Below are 17,329 nucleotides of genomic sequence, written 5' to 3' on the forward strand. Positions count from 1 at the left end.
CCCCGAGGCCTCTGTGGCCTCTGAGCGCGCTTGGACTGACATCAAAGTGTCACACTCTTAAGAGAAAACACATTACAACCAGAAAGCTGGATTTTTAAGCCGATGCTGTTCGTCTCTCTCTCTCTCTCTCTTTCTCTCCTTCGTTCTTTCTTTTTTGCGAATGCTCAAAAAGCTCCCGCAGGCAGTTCTATCACCGCCTCCATCTATCCCGGTCAAGTTGTGCATGTAATTTGTCATGAAGTAGGTGTTGATGGTGGCGACAGATAAGTGGCTAAACAGCTCACCCGCTGCCAAGCTATCACTCGCACATTAATTAGAGAGGCGGAAACGAGTGCAGATGTTTTAATCCTGGAAACTCTGACACTTGCTCACTTGCATTTCAAAGAGTCACACTCTTATGTGTACATCTTTGTGACTGTGAATGTTTGGTCAGTGTTCGTCAAGAGTTGCTGGCATTCGTTGGTTTGTTATTAGACCACATTCCTGGGCGCCAGAGAATGAATCCTACTGACTTCATCCCCTGACTTTCCCACTAGCGCCACCATGAGGTTGACATTTAAAATGATTAGTTAAATGTCTCGACACCTATTGGATGGATTGCCATCACATTTGGTACCGAAGTGTTACCCTCGGGATACATTTTCATAACTTTAGTGATCCCTTAAAGGAACCGTGTGTGGGATTCAGTGACATCGAGGGGTGAGGTTGCAGATTGCAACCAACTGAATACCCCTCCTCTCACCCCTCCCTTTCCACAAGCACGTCTGAGAACTACGGTGGCCTTCAGGTAACGTAAAAATGCAAAAGGCCCTCTCTAAAGCTAGTGTCAGGTTTGTCCGTTCTGGGCTACTGTAGACGTCCCGCTCTGTATGTAGATATGAAGAGCTCATTCTAAGCTAACGAAAACAACAACAACAACTCTTAGTTTCAGGTGATTACACACCAACAAAAAGTTATGAATAGTATATTTAATTTCTGCTAATAGATCCCAATAAATCCTACACACTGGAACCTTTTCTACTGCCATCAGCTTCAGCTGTACTTTGTATTACTAGCTAATTGTAGCATGCTAACACGGTACACAAAAAGGGTTAGCATAGCAAACATACTGTACCTGGTAAACATCAGCATGCTTACAGAGACAATGTTAGCATTGTCTCTGTAAGCATGTTAGCATTTAGCTCAAAGAGCCATAGTGGAGTCTCACAGAGCTGCTAGCATGGCTGTAGAAAAATAAATACAATATTGGAAATGATAGCAGGTGTGGAATCACAGAAATATGTTTTGATTTACATTTAAATGGATTATTTGTATCTATTTTAAATACATTTAAAGACTTCATACCTGTGTGAGAGCCTGCATGCTGTTGTTAGCGCCTGGTAGCTTTTTCTCGCTTTGTCATGCATCATTGCACGAGGAAAACCACATGGCTTATAGCACTTTACCTCAGAAACTTGACATTGTATTTTGTTTCAGGTGTCAAACCAAACTCTGCCTGCGCTTCTTTAAAGTTCTGCGGGTCGTGAAGCTTGAAAACTTGCAGAGCGCTGCCATCACAACAGAATCACGCCGCGTTGAGCTACTTCTTTTGCCTTTGTTAAAACGAGGCGTTTCCCTCCTCGTATCCCCGTCCGCCTCACCCGCCTTCCCGCTCTCCCTTTGCCTTCAACGATACGCCGTGCAAGAGTTACACAATACCAGGCTTGAGTAAACCTGCTCTGTGCTTCTCAGCAGCCAAACAGCAATTCCTCCAATGACCCCTTAAGCGCCGAAGATTACCTTATGAAACGAGAAGCGGCGATTATGGCTATATTTACAACTTACTTAGCCCTCACTAGAATCAGCATCCCAAAAGAGAAATGAGAAAAATATAGATTTATTGCCTTCTTAGGTAGCCAAAGCAGGATCATCTGTGATTATACCTTATAGTCCTATTCTCAGAACGGGATATCGTGGAAAATGTGCTTTTTCTTTAGGAAGGAAGAAAAAGTTCAGCTGCAGTTTAAGGCCAATTTTACTTGCAATGTCCCGCAAGGAAGTATCATATTTTTTCACATGTGCATGTGGAGTTAAAAAGCAACGAGGGGGGGGTGAGGAAGTGAGCTCTCCACAGCTTAGTAAAACTCTTCAGACACTGAAGCAAGCAGCAAACTCTCCTATTTCTGAGAGGCTGGGCATTGATGTGGGATTGTGATGTGGGATTGTGATGTGTAACTGCGTAGCCGATGCATAACAGAGCGTAGAGAAAAATAGCACAAAAAAAAAACCCAGAGTGAAGATTGAGGAAGAAATCAAGAAATAGAGATGTGTGTATTTATACTGTATCTCGGCTCTGCACATTGGAGTGTGTTTGTGAGTGTGATTTCTCTCATGTATCGCTCGCACTAAGAAGAGCTGGCTGATGATAAACAGGATTAGCGGATTATTAGAGGGGGCTGAGGTGTGTGTACGAGTGTGTAACACGGGAGCGCGGCGAGGACGTGTGTGTGTTTATGTGCCTGCGTGCGTTTGTAGCCTCTGTTTGCTTATTTATTTATTTCCCTTGGTCACACCCACACTCAACTTCTTTCAATGCATTTAATAAAGAAAATCCTCAAAATAGCGGTAGAATCGACGCTTGACCTGTTTCTGCATCAATCCCACACATCTAGTCATCCTTCTTCTAGCCGGTACGTTTCATATTAGAGCATCTGTGTCACCAACTCAGTGCTTTAGGGGAGGAATCCCGCTGCCGACGCACTGGAAGAGAAAATGAAGTCATTAGCCAGACCTCCCCTTCTGCTCTGCTTTTACTTCTATACCTCACAATGTCACCGCCGATGTGTCGGCGGCGGAGCCACTACAGCCGAATTTGCATGAATTTAACAGGAAAGGGGAAAAGAAGAAAGAGCAAGGATCTATTCATTACCAGGTAATGGAGGGTGATGAAAGGGGAAGTGTGAAATAGCAGATAGAGATTTGACCGTGCATATTTAAAAAGGAAGAAAGAGAAGGCCAGAGGGAGCCGAGCGGCTATCACATCCCGTCTGATAATCAAAACGCCATCTGTTAACTGAAATTGGTCCGAGCCTGTAAGGATGTTAGACTCCTTGACAGGCGGGGAACATGTGGCTGTGGATTGTGAATGAGTAACATATACTGTTAACTTTCAGCATAGTGCTTACGAACAAAAACGCTGTGTCACTGTCTAAAATAACAAACTATGGTTATACTAAGCTGCTGCTTCTGGTCCCTAACAACGTATCCTCACACAACAAGTCTGATGAAGTTACTCCTCATTTGTCGTGCATATATGATATACGAGTTACAGCGTATTAGTTTTTCGTAGGTTTAGACCAGCCTGTCCCTAAACGTGGCTACAAGTCTAAAGCCATGCTATCTGCCCCATGCACCAACTTTGAATGGTATCAACCGATTGAATGGGCTCAGTGATTATCAGCCTCATAGATATGTGTTAGAAAGGGGCCTGTTACACCGTCTTTAGGGTTATGAAGCCATCTTTTCCCATGGATGATCACCGATACAAGTACAAGAAGTCAATGCAGACCTCCAGTGGCTGTAGTAGTTATGACGGAGCAAAGGTGGATGTCTGGAAACATATTAATTAAGGGGGACAAAGTCAGCAAAGGTGTCCCATGTCAAACCCATGATCTTCATGTGTTAAAGCTGCATTCTCTCTAATGTCCACCAGGGGGCGACTCCTCTGGTTGTATAGAAGTCTATGAGAAAATGACTCTACTTCTCTCTTGATTTATTACCTCAGTAAACATTGTAAACATGAGTTTATGGTCTCAATCTCTAGTTTCAAGTCTTCTTCAATACAGCATGATGTTCATTTAGTAGATTATGGTCCATTTAGAGTCAAACAGACCATAAAGCAGGGGATGCTTTAGGGCGGGGTTAACTTGTGATTGACAGGTTGCTACCACGGTGTTGTCCAGTCTGGGAGTTGTCTGTGTTTTCTTCTTAGAGCTTTAACCCTTTCACAGTGTGCTTTCAAGTTAACTGTAGCATTGTCTACATCTCGTGACACCTCCGATTGCAAAAACCGAGATGGCGACGACGACAAAACACAATAAGAATTGCGTTGACGCTTGATTGCAGGGGATGTTCTCAGTGGAAGTTCAATAAACAACAAAATAAATAAAACAATTCAATTATAATACAGCAGAATTATTAACGGGAACAGATTACAATGTTACAACAATAACCCTCTCGCCTAAGAGTGCCGTTTGTGGCCGGAAGCTTTATGAGAAATGCGGTTTTAAATTTAGAGGAACAGAAGCATTTTAACACAAATGATGGGAGAGAGCTGCTCCACTTTCAACCAAGAAATAGGATTTATTGACTGAGTCATTTAAATTACAACCACGTGAAGAGCAAGAAGCAATCGATTCTAGAATATGCAGCACAATAAATGTGTGTTACACTACACTGTAACTCAGCCACCTCTTGGGATTGTTGGTAAAATAGAGGCTGTGCACAAATATTGACAGTCCGCTGAGCTTCGGCGCATAACACACACAAACACACACACACACACACACACTCCTACATGGGAAACCAGACTTTCAGTTGGTGGTCTTTCCTGTCTGTGCAGCACAGGTGTGTGTGGTGTGTGTGTGTGCGTGCTTGAAGCCCTCCCTGTCTTTAAGGTAACGCTTAATTAGACCACAAACTGACAACTGTGTGTGTTCCTGTGTGTCTGTGTGTGTCTGTGTGTGTTTTCAAAAGCTAGAAAAATAAGTACATTTCCACTTTAACTCTCATTCCAAAAGCACTTCTGTTGAGTACAAATGTGTAAATCTGTCAATAGTCACAACAACAACATGCAACCGAGTACAATCGCACATTTCCAAGACACGTATCTGCACTCTGCGGGGCCCCCCTGCTCCCCCTCGCCAACACACAAACACCCACAGTCCCTCCCGCCTCTTATAGAGCATCCTGTTCACAAACACCTCGAGAGCAAGTTATTTTGTGCTTCTTGGGCTCACTCGTACAAAGGAAGAATTAGGGAACTTATTTGTGTTGCAGCGTGCACTCACTTCTACAAAGGGGGAATTAGGAAGTTATTTGTGTAGCTCATGTTCACTTTTTAAGAGAGCAAGCCATCAGTGGAGCTGTTTATCTGTGCCTGTACAAAGCCAGGATTAGGGCCCTGTCTTTGAGGCCCGCTCCGTAATCCCTTTATGGATGTCACCTGTCATCTCTCTCTAATCACCCTCCAACTTTCGCTCTTCCACCACCACCACCACACCTCCACCAGCCGCCTCCCCTCCTTCCATCGCCCCCCCCCCAACGCTATCTGCTCATCACAACTGCCTTTTCGCTTGTTTCCCTGGGATGGAGATGAAGAAAAAAAAGAAAAAAGGAGGAGGCAAAAGCGGGGAGAGTTCAAGAGTGAAGGATGGCGAGAGATGGGGGTTTAGGGAAAATCTGAGTTCATAGGAACAGGGGAGTGTGGCAGAGAGCACACACATGGAAACACACACACACACACACAGCCTGGCACCCAGCCTAATACCACCCGGAGGCCATGAATCTAGCTCCCCTCTCCCGTCTTTTTCATCGCTTCCTCTATCTACACACCAATTCTTCTCTCTCTCTTTCCCTCTCTCGCTCTCTCTCTCCATCACCACATCTCACACCTTTTACCTTTGTTGCTCTCACTCATGTCCTGCCAGGCTCCCTCCAGCTTCTCGTCCGCGAGTCGTTCACCGCTCGCCAGGCCTATAAAGCCCGGTGTGCATGTCCATCCATCCATCCATCCATCCATCCCGTCTTATCTACCCATCCATCTCCACTCATCTCCTCTCAGCTTGCATGTTTAATGTGATGTATTTATCCTGCGTGTAATGTAAGCCGCAGCTGGCCATTAGTCAATTATGAAATTTAATCGTAACAATTATGAGAATCCATAGCGATTAACGCAGCATTTCCTCTTTCATTTACCCCTGATGATTTTGCAGTGGGGCCATGAATCCTAACTTCCTTATCTCTGTCTCTTTCTCCCCCCCCCCCCCCCCCCCCTCCCTCCTCCTCCTCCTCCTCCTCCTCCATCAAGCCTTTTTGTCTTTCTCTTCTCACGAGGCAAACTTTTCATCACTCTCTCCACAAAAACCTGCCCAGACAGGCCTCGGCCCGCTCCTGTAAGCCAACTAATCGAAACTGTGAATGAAAGTGTGGTTTAAAGAAGCCAGTAAAAAAAAGAAAATAGTATATCTCATTAGGTCTTGTCTGGCCTCCATCACATTAAGCCTTCTCCCTTTCTTTCTGTTTCTGGGCAGTGGAGCGGTGCAGTAGCGTGCGCGGGGCCAGGGACTGAGGAATCTGATAGGGATAAACCAATTTGCCGTCCACACAAACATCCCAGCAGGCTTACGCCCCCGCCCCGGCTCCCATTGCTCATTTAAGATGGCGGTCGGAGAGGCCAGCAATTAAGTTTTAATTAGGTGGGGTAATTATTGCCGGGCAGGAAGTATCAGACGCCAGGCTGATTGTTCTCTGGCCCGAGGAGGAGGGGATGCAAGCTAATGGGGGGGTGAGGAGTGGGAGACCTTTACACCCACAACCTCCTCTCTCCCCCCCGCACCCCCCCGCCCCCATTCACACTGTCCATGACCTTCAGCAGTAACTGTGTGTGAAAGTTTCAGTCTGTAGTTTTTGTCCAGGTGGTCTCGGCACCTGCACTTCCTGTTAGAACTTTCAAATCCAATAGTATATAAAGCCCTCTGTTTCACTCGGGAGCACCATTTTTAAAGAATGATTTGTTACAATTTGGGTCTTATTGTCATAGTTTTGGCCGTGAGTCATTGATTTAGAAGTTACTACAATGAGTTATGAAATAGTAAATTTAATACTGATGCCTCTTTATGACCTACATAAGTAGAGACCATCAGAGAGAAGACGGTCTGTTTCTATAGAGTTATTCTTGATGCTCGTCATCGGAGCCACCGGGTCGGATTCTGGTGAAACCAGATGAAATCATGCAGGTTCACCAGAAACTCCTTCAGCTCAGACTCCAGCAGAGACCGGACCACCGTGGACAGACCCAGATCCTCCAGCAGAGACCGGTCCACCGTGGACAGACCCGGGGAGAACCAGAACCAGGACTGAGAGGGGCAGACTGTCAGACCCTGTTACAGTAAAATGAAAGGTTTTTTAAAGGGACTGTGGTGCTCAGAAACACTACCACTTTTATTCACAGGAACCGCCAAAATCAACACCAAATGAAAGTCATTTTGGCTCGTATTTAACTACTAAACCTTTTCATGCGTTTGTTGTTCAATGTACAAATCATGTATACATTTAAAACTAAAATCAAAAGGCTAAGATGGCAGAAGTTATATGTGTAATACCATTCTATAAATGATTACCAATCAGCAACAATCTCTTCATATGGGTCCGTGAGTCGATGGAGATGTGTGGGCCAGTGAATGTCAAGATTCAAACGTGTCAGGTAACGCTTTCCAAACATTTGACCAGCTTTCATACGGCTCACTGACCGGAGAATTCAGACAGTTTACGTTAGAATTTCTTCTACGAGATGGCCTGAAATAAAAAATCCGGGAAAAAGAAAACCAAAATGAGTCGATGAGATTCTAACAAGATGATAAGCCTCGTTTTATGAGGTGAAACAGGATTTGGGTTTATAATATAACAACATTATACAGCTAGGGATTGTACGCAACGTAAGGCCAATTCTGGCAAGTATAGATTTGATTGGATATTATAGATGAACATGATTTGTGAAAGCAGATAGCGATGACACACGTTTGTTGGATTGTTTCTATGGAAGCAACAATTATCAGATTGACACTAAAGAGATGTGACTAATGCTGCATGAATGTTTAATACACTATAACATGGCAACATATAGCAAACAAACAAAAGCAAATACCTCTCCATACATATGTACATATATGTGTGTGCTCAAACGCAAACATGTAGAGGGGGGAAAGAACACTCTCATAGATTGTTAGTAATGCTTATTAGTAAGCATCATCCATTGGGGAGAAGGGGATTCACCCACAAAACCCCCTGACACCCCCTTACCATCTCTTATCAGCAGCCACCACCAACCTCCCCCCCCACACACACACACACACACACACACACACACACACACAGACCATCAATGATGTCACAAGGCTAATCTCGTCGCGCCTCGGAACCCAATTAAAAAACAGAGATGTGTGGCTGCCAACATCAGGAATCTAATCACATTCCAGGAAAAAGGCGCGTAATTTGCTCGGCTTTCTGCTGGGGTCGAGATAGAGATTGAGAGTACAGGCAGCAGGGATGGGCACAGCTCATCACACTCGGGCCCCTAGAGGTAGGCCCGAAGGGTGCTGGGGTTGGGCTTGGGTGTATCTACATGTGTGAGTGTGGGTGTGTGTGTGTGTGTGTGTGACATGGTAGGGAAGAAATGAAGCGGTTATAGGCTCAAAAACGTTGCCAGGGTAGAAAAAAAAAAGACTGAATAAAACAACAACGAAGCATTAATCCATCCCAGCAGCCCACCAGGCACAACAATAGATACACAAACAGAGACAATAAGTCTATAGGGGCCGCCATGCCATGTTGTAAGTGGTAGTAATGTATTAGCAGATATGCATATGTGTGTGTGTGTGTGTGTGTGCTTCTAAACAAACCATATAAAGTCTGCATATAACACTTAAACAACAATTACACAACAGAAATGATGGGCTGTGAGTAACCTCCCCCATTTCCTTTGTCCATTGCATTATGGGAGACTTTGTCGATCAGCCAACTCAAAATCAAGCAAACTACTCAAAACCAAAACACTCAAAACCTAGTTAGAAGTATGGAGTTGGGACACCACTGAAGTCTTGTTCTGATGGTAATAGTCATGACTTGATCATGAAACCACAAATACTTTCAGGCCCAAGCAGACTTGCTCCAATCCTGATATTTTGTCATGATGACCAAATTGCCCCTTATTGAGTCATGCAGAGTGTTCTCAGAATCAGGGAGAAGCATGCAATCGAGAGCTGCCTACATTTGGGGTTGCTCTGCAGCTCAGGTGGGGGGGGGGGGGGGAGGTTAGCGGCGGTAAAGGTGGTCAGTTCATGACCTGGTCAGGAATGCAGTCACCCTTTAGAGGAGAGCCACGGGGACTTTACACCAGGGGGAAACTCTACACCTCAAGTAGAAAGCCCTGTCAATCACCTCCTGGCCCTTGCAGGGGAGGCCCGTCGCTCCGACCCGACATACTCCTACAGACGCACCGATGCAGACCAAATGGAGTCAGTCGAAGGAAAAACAACTCTTGCTTTTGATTTTCTGTCCTCAGAAATGTACAACACATTGGTCCCACTCTGTCTCTGCATGCAGAGGGGGGGGGAGGTTGGGTGAGGAGTTGCTCCGTCTTGCTGAGATGGGAGCAAACACAGTTGACAGCTTCCTTCCTCGCAGTAAACACTGCAGCGCCACTTAGACATGGGTCAGGGACAGCCCTCCACCTCCCACCTACCGCCTCACTCAGCCACCAAAAGAGCCTCTCCGACATGTAACCCGCCCTCCTCAAAACCCTCCAAGTTTGGGATGGTAACAGCCCTTCGTCATGCAGCCAGACATGTGACCCGCTGGTCCACATTACCTTTCATCTCTCCACAAACACACACCCCTCCGAGTATCACCCCGCACTCCCCCACATGAACGCAAACACACACACACACAGCACTTTACCCCTCTCAGCTCGCTCTCAGCGCACACTAAAGGGTCTTTTAGAAGATGAGACAACACTGTGTCAACAGCTTGTCGCTGGTCAAAAAGGAAGCTGAGAGATGGACACGCATATTGGTTTTACCGACCTCAGGCAACATTGGGAGAGGATAATTACATCATCTATTCAGGTGTGTAGATTGTAGCTGTTTAAGTAACTGCAACAGGACAAATTGAAGATAAAAGAGGCAACCATGTTCTTAAATGGTCCGGTGACCAGATGATTCACACACATGAGGCTTTGACTCTAAAAGGAAAATATCTTGGGGAGATCACCTTAACACAGGATTTTCCACAATGATGCCGGGCCGTGAGCTCTGCAATGGAGCGCTGCTGGTTTACATGCTAATCATTGTCGTCACAACTTCAATGCAACTTGGTTGCATTCTGAAATGTGGTTAAAAGGGATTTTCCAGCATGCTGACGTGCTGCGCTAATTAATGGAATTACTGACATTGGAAAATAGTGAGTAATTATTCATATTACTGTTTCTGTTCCTAAATAAAAGCTAACGTTTTTACAGTTTTTAGGGGTTCAAGTGAGCGACAACTGAAGAAGGAGAGGCCAGAATTTAAGCCCATGTGGATTCAAGACATTAGCAGACCTGGTTTTGTTCCTGAAACGTAGAGCCGCTTGGTTCTAAATCGTTGTAATTCAAACCCACTGATTAGATGAATCGCTGACATTTCATCGGAATCTTACACACATGAAATGATTTGGTCGCTCTGTACTGATTCAGGGAATTAATTGCGACACTTTCATCTTCGTTTTTCAGAACAATGCTCATTTATTTATGCTGAATATTATGCCTGGCATGTCAATTAATTCAGCAAATTTGTTGGTAAGATTCAGCTTGTGTGTGAGTGTAATTGAGTGTATGTGTGTGTGTGTGTGTGTGTGTGTGTGTGTGTGTAATTGAGTGACGTTGCCTCCGTGGGGAGCTGGGGATTGGACTGCCAGTTCTAGATGCAGTTTTCACATCCTAATTGAAGTTGGTCTTTTGAAGTAATTAAGATAAGGGTGTGGAGACAAAATAATTGGTATTATGCGACAGTAATTAAGCCATGCTGCTTTTTTTTCTGCCTTAATTCAACAGCGTCGGCTTTTCTTCACAAACAATGCGGCCGTCTGCAGCTGTTGTGTTGACTCGGCATTTTGCTTTCATCTCTGTTTGTGTTTTTAACTGTGGCCCTTCAGATCACCTTACAGACCTTACACTGGAGCACACACACACACACACACACACACACACACACACACACACACACACACATGCGATAACACTCAGCCGCCACTTTATTAAGTACACCTAGCTGAAATCAATGCAGTCTAATACAACAGCCCAGCAATGAATCCTGTTTTTAATGCATATTGTTCCTACTACTTTGTCCACCACATTCAGAGCACAAAATTGCTTTCTATGACATAATACATACACACACACACACACACATACACACACACACACACACACACACACACACACACGCCTGCAGCCTCTTGTGACCAGGTTAGAAAAGCAAAGCTGCTGTAATTGTATTTAATAAAACAAATTACACCACTACCAAAACCCCGCTGTGAAGTCTGAGCCGTCTATGTAGTCTATACAGTGTGTGTGTGTGTGTGTGTGTGTGAGTGATTTGGCCATGTTGAATTCTCTGTGGGTACCAAACCTTTCGCTGCAAACTGAGCAGCTCAGACAACATCACTTTAAGCAAATGGTAACCCTCTTAACCCACCAACAATATGTAATTTCACATTGTCCACTAGAAACTGGACACCTACACACACACACATACACACCTATACACACACAGAGCAGCTACTAACACATCAGCCAATTTCTGAAGAGACTAATCTCACAAGGTGTGTGTTTCTCCCTTATTCATGTACTATAATTCAGGAGACGTCACACACGCACACACACACACACACACACACACACACACACACATGTACATGTACACACACTTTCATTTGTGGCTGCAGGATTATAAAGAATTCTGAGGCAGGCATGAACAAAAGGAACGTCTTAAATGGTGGACAGGTGTGTGCGTGTGCGTGTGTGTGTGTGTGTATAGGTGTGTGTGTGTGTGTGTGTGTGGTTGATTTTAGTGTTGGCACAACGTCAGCCAGCCAGCTTAATCCTGCCCCCCCACCCCCTTCCCCAAGCTTGGCCACAACTAAAACAGGTAATACACACTGTCTCCTGCTGAACACACTGCAACCAAAACCAGACTGGGTGTGTGGGTGTGTGTGTGTGTGTGTGTGTGTGTGTGGGTGTGTGTGTGTGTGTGTGTGTATTTTATGGGTGCTCACAGCTATTTTGGAGAAGGATGCGATGGCCAAATAAGAGGGAACAATGCAGGTGCCACCAACAGTCTTGGGTGCTGTCCAATTTGGAGGCAGGGCGCTTGTCTTCTGTGTGTGTGTGTGTGTGTGTGTGTGTGTGTAGGTGTGTGTCTCTTCCTATGTGTGACATGACCTCACTGTGGTTAAAAGCAGGAGTTGTCAGTGGAGTTAATAAAGGCTTCTGGAGCAGCGTCTTCCTCTGGTGGTTTTGTCGACCCCCCCGCTCTGCTTCCTTATATATATATACATATATATGTGTGTGTGTGTGTGTGTGTGTGTGTGTGTATGTGTGTGTGTACACACTCCACCTCACATTTCTTTCTACATTGGAGACTATTTTACATGTCAGAAGGCCCGATTAATCGTTACAACTTATCAATTAATTTCAAACTTAGTGACCTCTGAGGGTAAATGTTGTGCTTGGCTTTGTCACCATGTCCTGTATGTGTTTTCTTCTTCTACTATGGGAAAGGACAGGATCATAAATATTGAAATCCGATTAAATAGATATAAGGTCAGACAAAAGGTAATTATATGTTGTGCTTGTTTTTAAAATAGTTGTGTTAGCGGCAAGACAACGACATTAACCCACAGAGACAAACGAGACGTTCCAGGTCCCTGGCTGTTTGTTCTGAGGGTTGACATCAAAGACTCCATAACGACGGTGGACTTGTGATTCTACGTGGCGGGTTTTATAGGACTCTGTTCTGGTGACCACCGAGACGCTAATGAGCGCAGAATACCCGCCCCAAACCCTCACCTAGCCGCCTGGCTCCGATCCATTTCTTTGAGGCATCTAGACAGGTAGAGACGGAGCAAAAAAATGCAGCCCCAGGAGCCCTTCACCAATCAGCACAGAGCAAACAAACCAAGAGTATTGAGTCATTGTAAGAAGATCAATCAATGCAGGCCGATCACTGTGACTCACACTAGTAAATCTTCTCATGCCGTTTAAAAGCTTCATTACTGGTTTAAGAAATCGACTAATAATAACTTCATACTTCAGACTTGTTGTCCCAGACCCTTCGTCCTTCCAAGTAGATAAAACCTACCCACAATCCTCTCTGATAAGAGTGAGATAGCGTGGAAGATAAACATGGCTTTAAATTAAGTAATCAGACACAGTCACAATAATAGATATAGTTTGATAGATCATTTGATAGATAGATGGATGGATGCACGGATGAATAAAATAATACAAATTAAGGGACACACACACACCTGCAGTATAAAACACACCTGTGTCCATCACACCAGCATGTGCATCATCACAGGTCCACACATTTGCAGGTTGTACTTCCCAGTGACCTGGTTTGGGACATTTTGGTTATTCCACCTTGACTAAGATGCTTCTGTTGTTGACGGTCATTTTATCGATACTGTAATAGTCCTCTGCAGTTATACAGCCTTGGCTTCCACGCTGACTGTTGGTTTCTGTTGACATGCGAGTAGTAAGAGATCCACTCTCTCCTTTGTTGCTGGGATGTCAACGGTAAAAATCAGGCAGACAGCCACGCTTCAATCCCTGCACCTCCCGAGTTCATCTCAAATCAGCAACGAGAAGTCTGTTCTGTGGAGAGGACAGCCAGAGGGCATACAGTACGCTCACACAGGACAGTGTGTGTGTGTGTGTGTGTGTGTGTGTGTGTGTGTGTGTGTGTGTGTGTGTGTGTGTGTGTGCGTGCATGGAGCGTCGACGTCGGAAAAAATATCGACTTCTTTTTTTTCCTTTTTGTTCATCTGGGTCCCGGCACATGGGAGGGAATGAAGAAATAAGCACTAGTTAATTCCCCCGTCTGAAAGGTGCGACATGTTGAAATGTAATGACTTGGCTTGCTGAACTGAAACCGAACACTGCTTTAAACCACAGAGGTGTCGTGGATGGGAGCCGAGAGAGAAAAGGGGCACGGAGGCAAAGGTTTCTTATCCAAATTAATACAGAGCCTCGCCTTTCATCACAGCCTTTATTGAGTAATATAGACTGTTCCAACTCACAATGGCTCTTTCAACACTCTCTTGGCAAAAGACTGCTACAGATTCATGTCCTGTCCCCCCCCCCCCCCCCCCCTTTTTCCCATGCACTCCAAACATTTTCCTTATTTCCTACTTCTATCTCAGAGAGGGAGAGTTTCTGCTATTCATCTATTCCCCTTGCATCTCGCCTTTCCGGAGCCATCTTTTCATGGCCCCTTCATTGACAGTCTCCCAGTCCACCACCTCCCCTGGTCACCGGGGAGCTCATTCTTAGTTGCACAAAAAACGTCCGTCACGGATTGCCTTCCTCCCGTCCGCCTGTGAATTAGCTGTGTGATTACACTGAGCTGGTGGGGTAAAGCCCACAGTTTGGATTAAGGGGCTGCACGGGCTAAGGCCTTGTGATTGGAGAAGCCCAGCAGAGTACAGACGGACCGACCCGGCAGACGGGCGGATGGCTGAAAAAGCGCTAGCGGGCTAACTAGCCGCAGAAGAGCGGCGAGGCGAGATCCGCGTGGCATGCAGTTGTCGCTTTGGCACATCGCACTGATACTGGCTGCGGAGAAAGGCCAGCCAGATAGAGTCTGTGCCAGGGAGCCTCAGAGAGGACAGTGTTTGGGCTTTGGGTTGTTATTTTTGGTTTTGGATGAATGAGGCCGCGGGTGAGGGGTGGTGGGGGGGCTGACATTAAGTTAAGTGGAACTAGATCCTTCTGAGCAGTGAAGTTTGTCCGACAAATCGTCGTTGTTTACGTGCTGTCATGTTCAAATGTCAATGAATGATAAGTAGATGCATAAAATAAACACTTTCGGTCATGGAGTTCGGTGCATTGCTCACTGATGAAGTGCAGGCCAAATGCATTACGGGTGTGTTTTAAAAAAGGACGTGTGCAGCATGCGTTCCTCCATGTGAGCCCCAGATTTCCTGAAGTGGTGTTTCGTTACAGAGGATGTTGCATGTACGCTTGCTTTGAACATGTTTGCCTTCGCGTGATGGCTACCACACATGTGCTGTATTCCTGCAGAGCATTGGTTGTGCACGAGTCTGCAAGATGCATTTAAACACAAACAGCCATATCAGGATGTGAAGTAGTGTCACAGATAACAACAACAATGGTGGGAAGTTTTGAATAGAAGCTAATAGAGGAAGATATTCAACCGAGCAGACATCGAGCTAACTGTGAGTCAGGACGCTTGTTAGCTCGGTCGCTAACAGGACAACGGATTGACACATTTTATTCAACGTGCACATTGATTCTTGTTTCATAACTAAATGCAGTGTAAAATTACACCTATCAGCAAATCCACTGAACACATCGTCTCCATTGATTTCCCCACAAAATGTTTTAAACACTGAAAAATACAAAACAGGAAACAGCGGTTTTGCATTTGAGCAAAGTAAAAGGGAGTAAATGTCAATCTGTAAATGGTAATTACTGTAACTAAATTTGTCAAAATGTGCCTGACAGTGATTCATGGTGTTAAGACACTAATGCACACCTTGTGAACTTGACATGCAATAACATCTTTTAAATGAGTTTCTCTTATAAAAGAGCTCCCCTCTGCACAAAGAAACACAATAGAAGAAGAAGTCTTTCCTCTTCCAACTATTCTAACGACTTCTCAGCGTTCGCACATGTCAACGTCTTACGTGTCAAACGGCTAAACTCTTCTGGAAGTGCTACTGAGATTTATAGCTATTTGAAGGTACAAAGCGGCTCCACGTGCCTTGCCACTCCTCTTAGTGTTACCTCACTCTATTGTCAGTCTCATGACTGCAGACGTCTGTGAGAACGAGACTCACGCCCCCAGCTCTGCTTTTATACATACAGTTCAATGTGTCTGAGCCATAAATTAAGAAGACAAATTAAGTTGTGTGCTTGTCTGTGCCTATGTGTGTGTGTGTGTGTGTGTGTTTGTGTTTGAGCAGTTCGAGCCAATCCAAACAAGGGTGCTGACATCCTTGAAATGTGTTTCTTGCCTGGCTTCATAGCTCTCAGTCATCGGCAAACAGCGGCGATGGAAGAGGGGGATTCTGGGAGTTAAAAAAACAAAAAAAACAATTGCTGACCAATCTGACCTTGGCTGACGGTGTGGCCCGCGGAGAAAGAGAGACATAGAAGAAGAAAGAGAGCGACAGGGAGGACAACAAAGGGGAGGAGATAGATGGAGAAACGGAGACGGGAGATATAAAGAGTGAGCGAGGGAGAGCTGCAAAGCAATAGCCACAGAATCATCTCTTTAACATCAAGGGCAGCAGCGATTATTGAGCGTTCCCCTGCTTTGGCAGCATAGTTAAGTCTGTGTAGAAGTACAATAAAGATAGGAAATTATGACTGAGACGTATTCCTGCCTGCTGAGAATGGGTATCAGTGAGCAGTCCATTTGAAAGCCGCGTTCATTACCTTGCGCAATTTGATTTTTGTGAAATCTAAGCAGAATTTTTAATGGTATGCCACACTGCTCAATAATTCCACTGATAAGGGCCAGGGAGAATGGGAGTGCAATGGCCTGTGTAAATCTGTGACTGAAGACATTGTGGTTATCGCTCTCCCGCCGCCGTCCCCATCCCTTCCTCCATCCCTTCCTCCCTCTGCACACTCATCCTTCACATCCTCCCTTTCCCCCTTCGCCGTCTCTTCTTCTTCTTCTTCTTCTTCTTCTTCTTCTTCTTCATTCTCTCGCTCAGGTTTCCCATCCCTCTCGTTCTTCACCTCTTCAAGACGCTGAAGGAGTAGGAATGGATTCTTTCCATCCCTACTCCTTCGCTATCTTCCTCCCTTTTTGTGTCTCATAGCAACACACTGGCCTACATGCACCGTCCTTTTTTTTTTTTCCTCCCAAGCGGCTGCATTGTGATCGATTGTCTGCGCCTTTAGACGAGCACATTTAAATGCATTTTTTTATCTCGTCTGAAGCGTTTTCCACTTCTTGTTGTCCTTTTTAATAAAACCAGATAAACCCGGCTTCATTAAAAAGGTCACTGTTTGTTTATGCATTGTTGTTGTTGTTGTTCATAGAGAGACCTTGGATGTATATCAGCGCCCATCAGGCAGGGACCTTTCATTACACTCCTATACTAATAATGTTAAAACACACACACACACACATAGAAGAGATAAGGGTCCCCTTTTAAAAGCGGATGCATTATTTAACACAGCCGGCTAATGGCCCAGATTGTCCCGTAACAATTGAATAACATCGGCAGATAACAGCGAGCCTTTGCTCTGCGCCTTTTAAAGGATGGCCCCTGT

The sequence above is a fragment of the Anarhichas minor genome, unplaced genomic scaffold, assembly GCF_050575085.1.
Source record: "Anarhichas minor isolate MPS153535 unplaced genomic scaffold, ASM5057508v1 ptg000045l, whole genome shotgun sequence".
In the NCBI taxonomy this organism is placed as follows: Eukaryota; Metazoa; Chordata; class Actinopteri; order Perciformes; family Anarhichadidae; genus Anarhichas; species Anarhichas minor.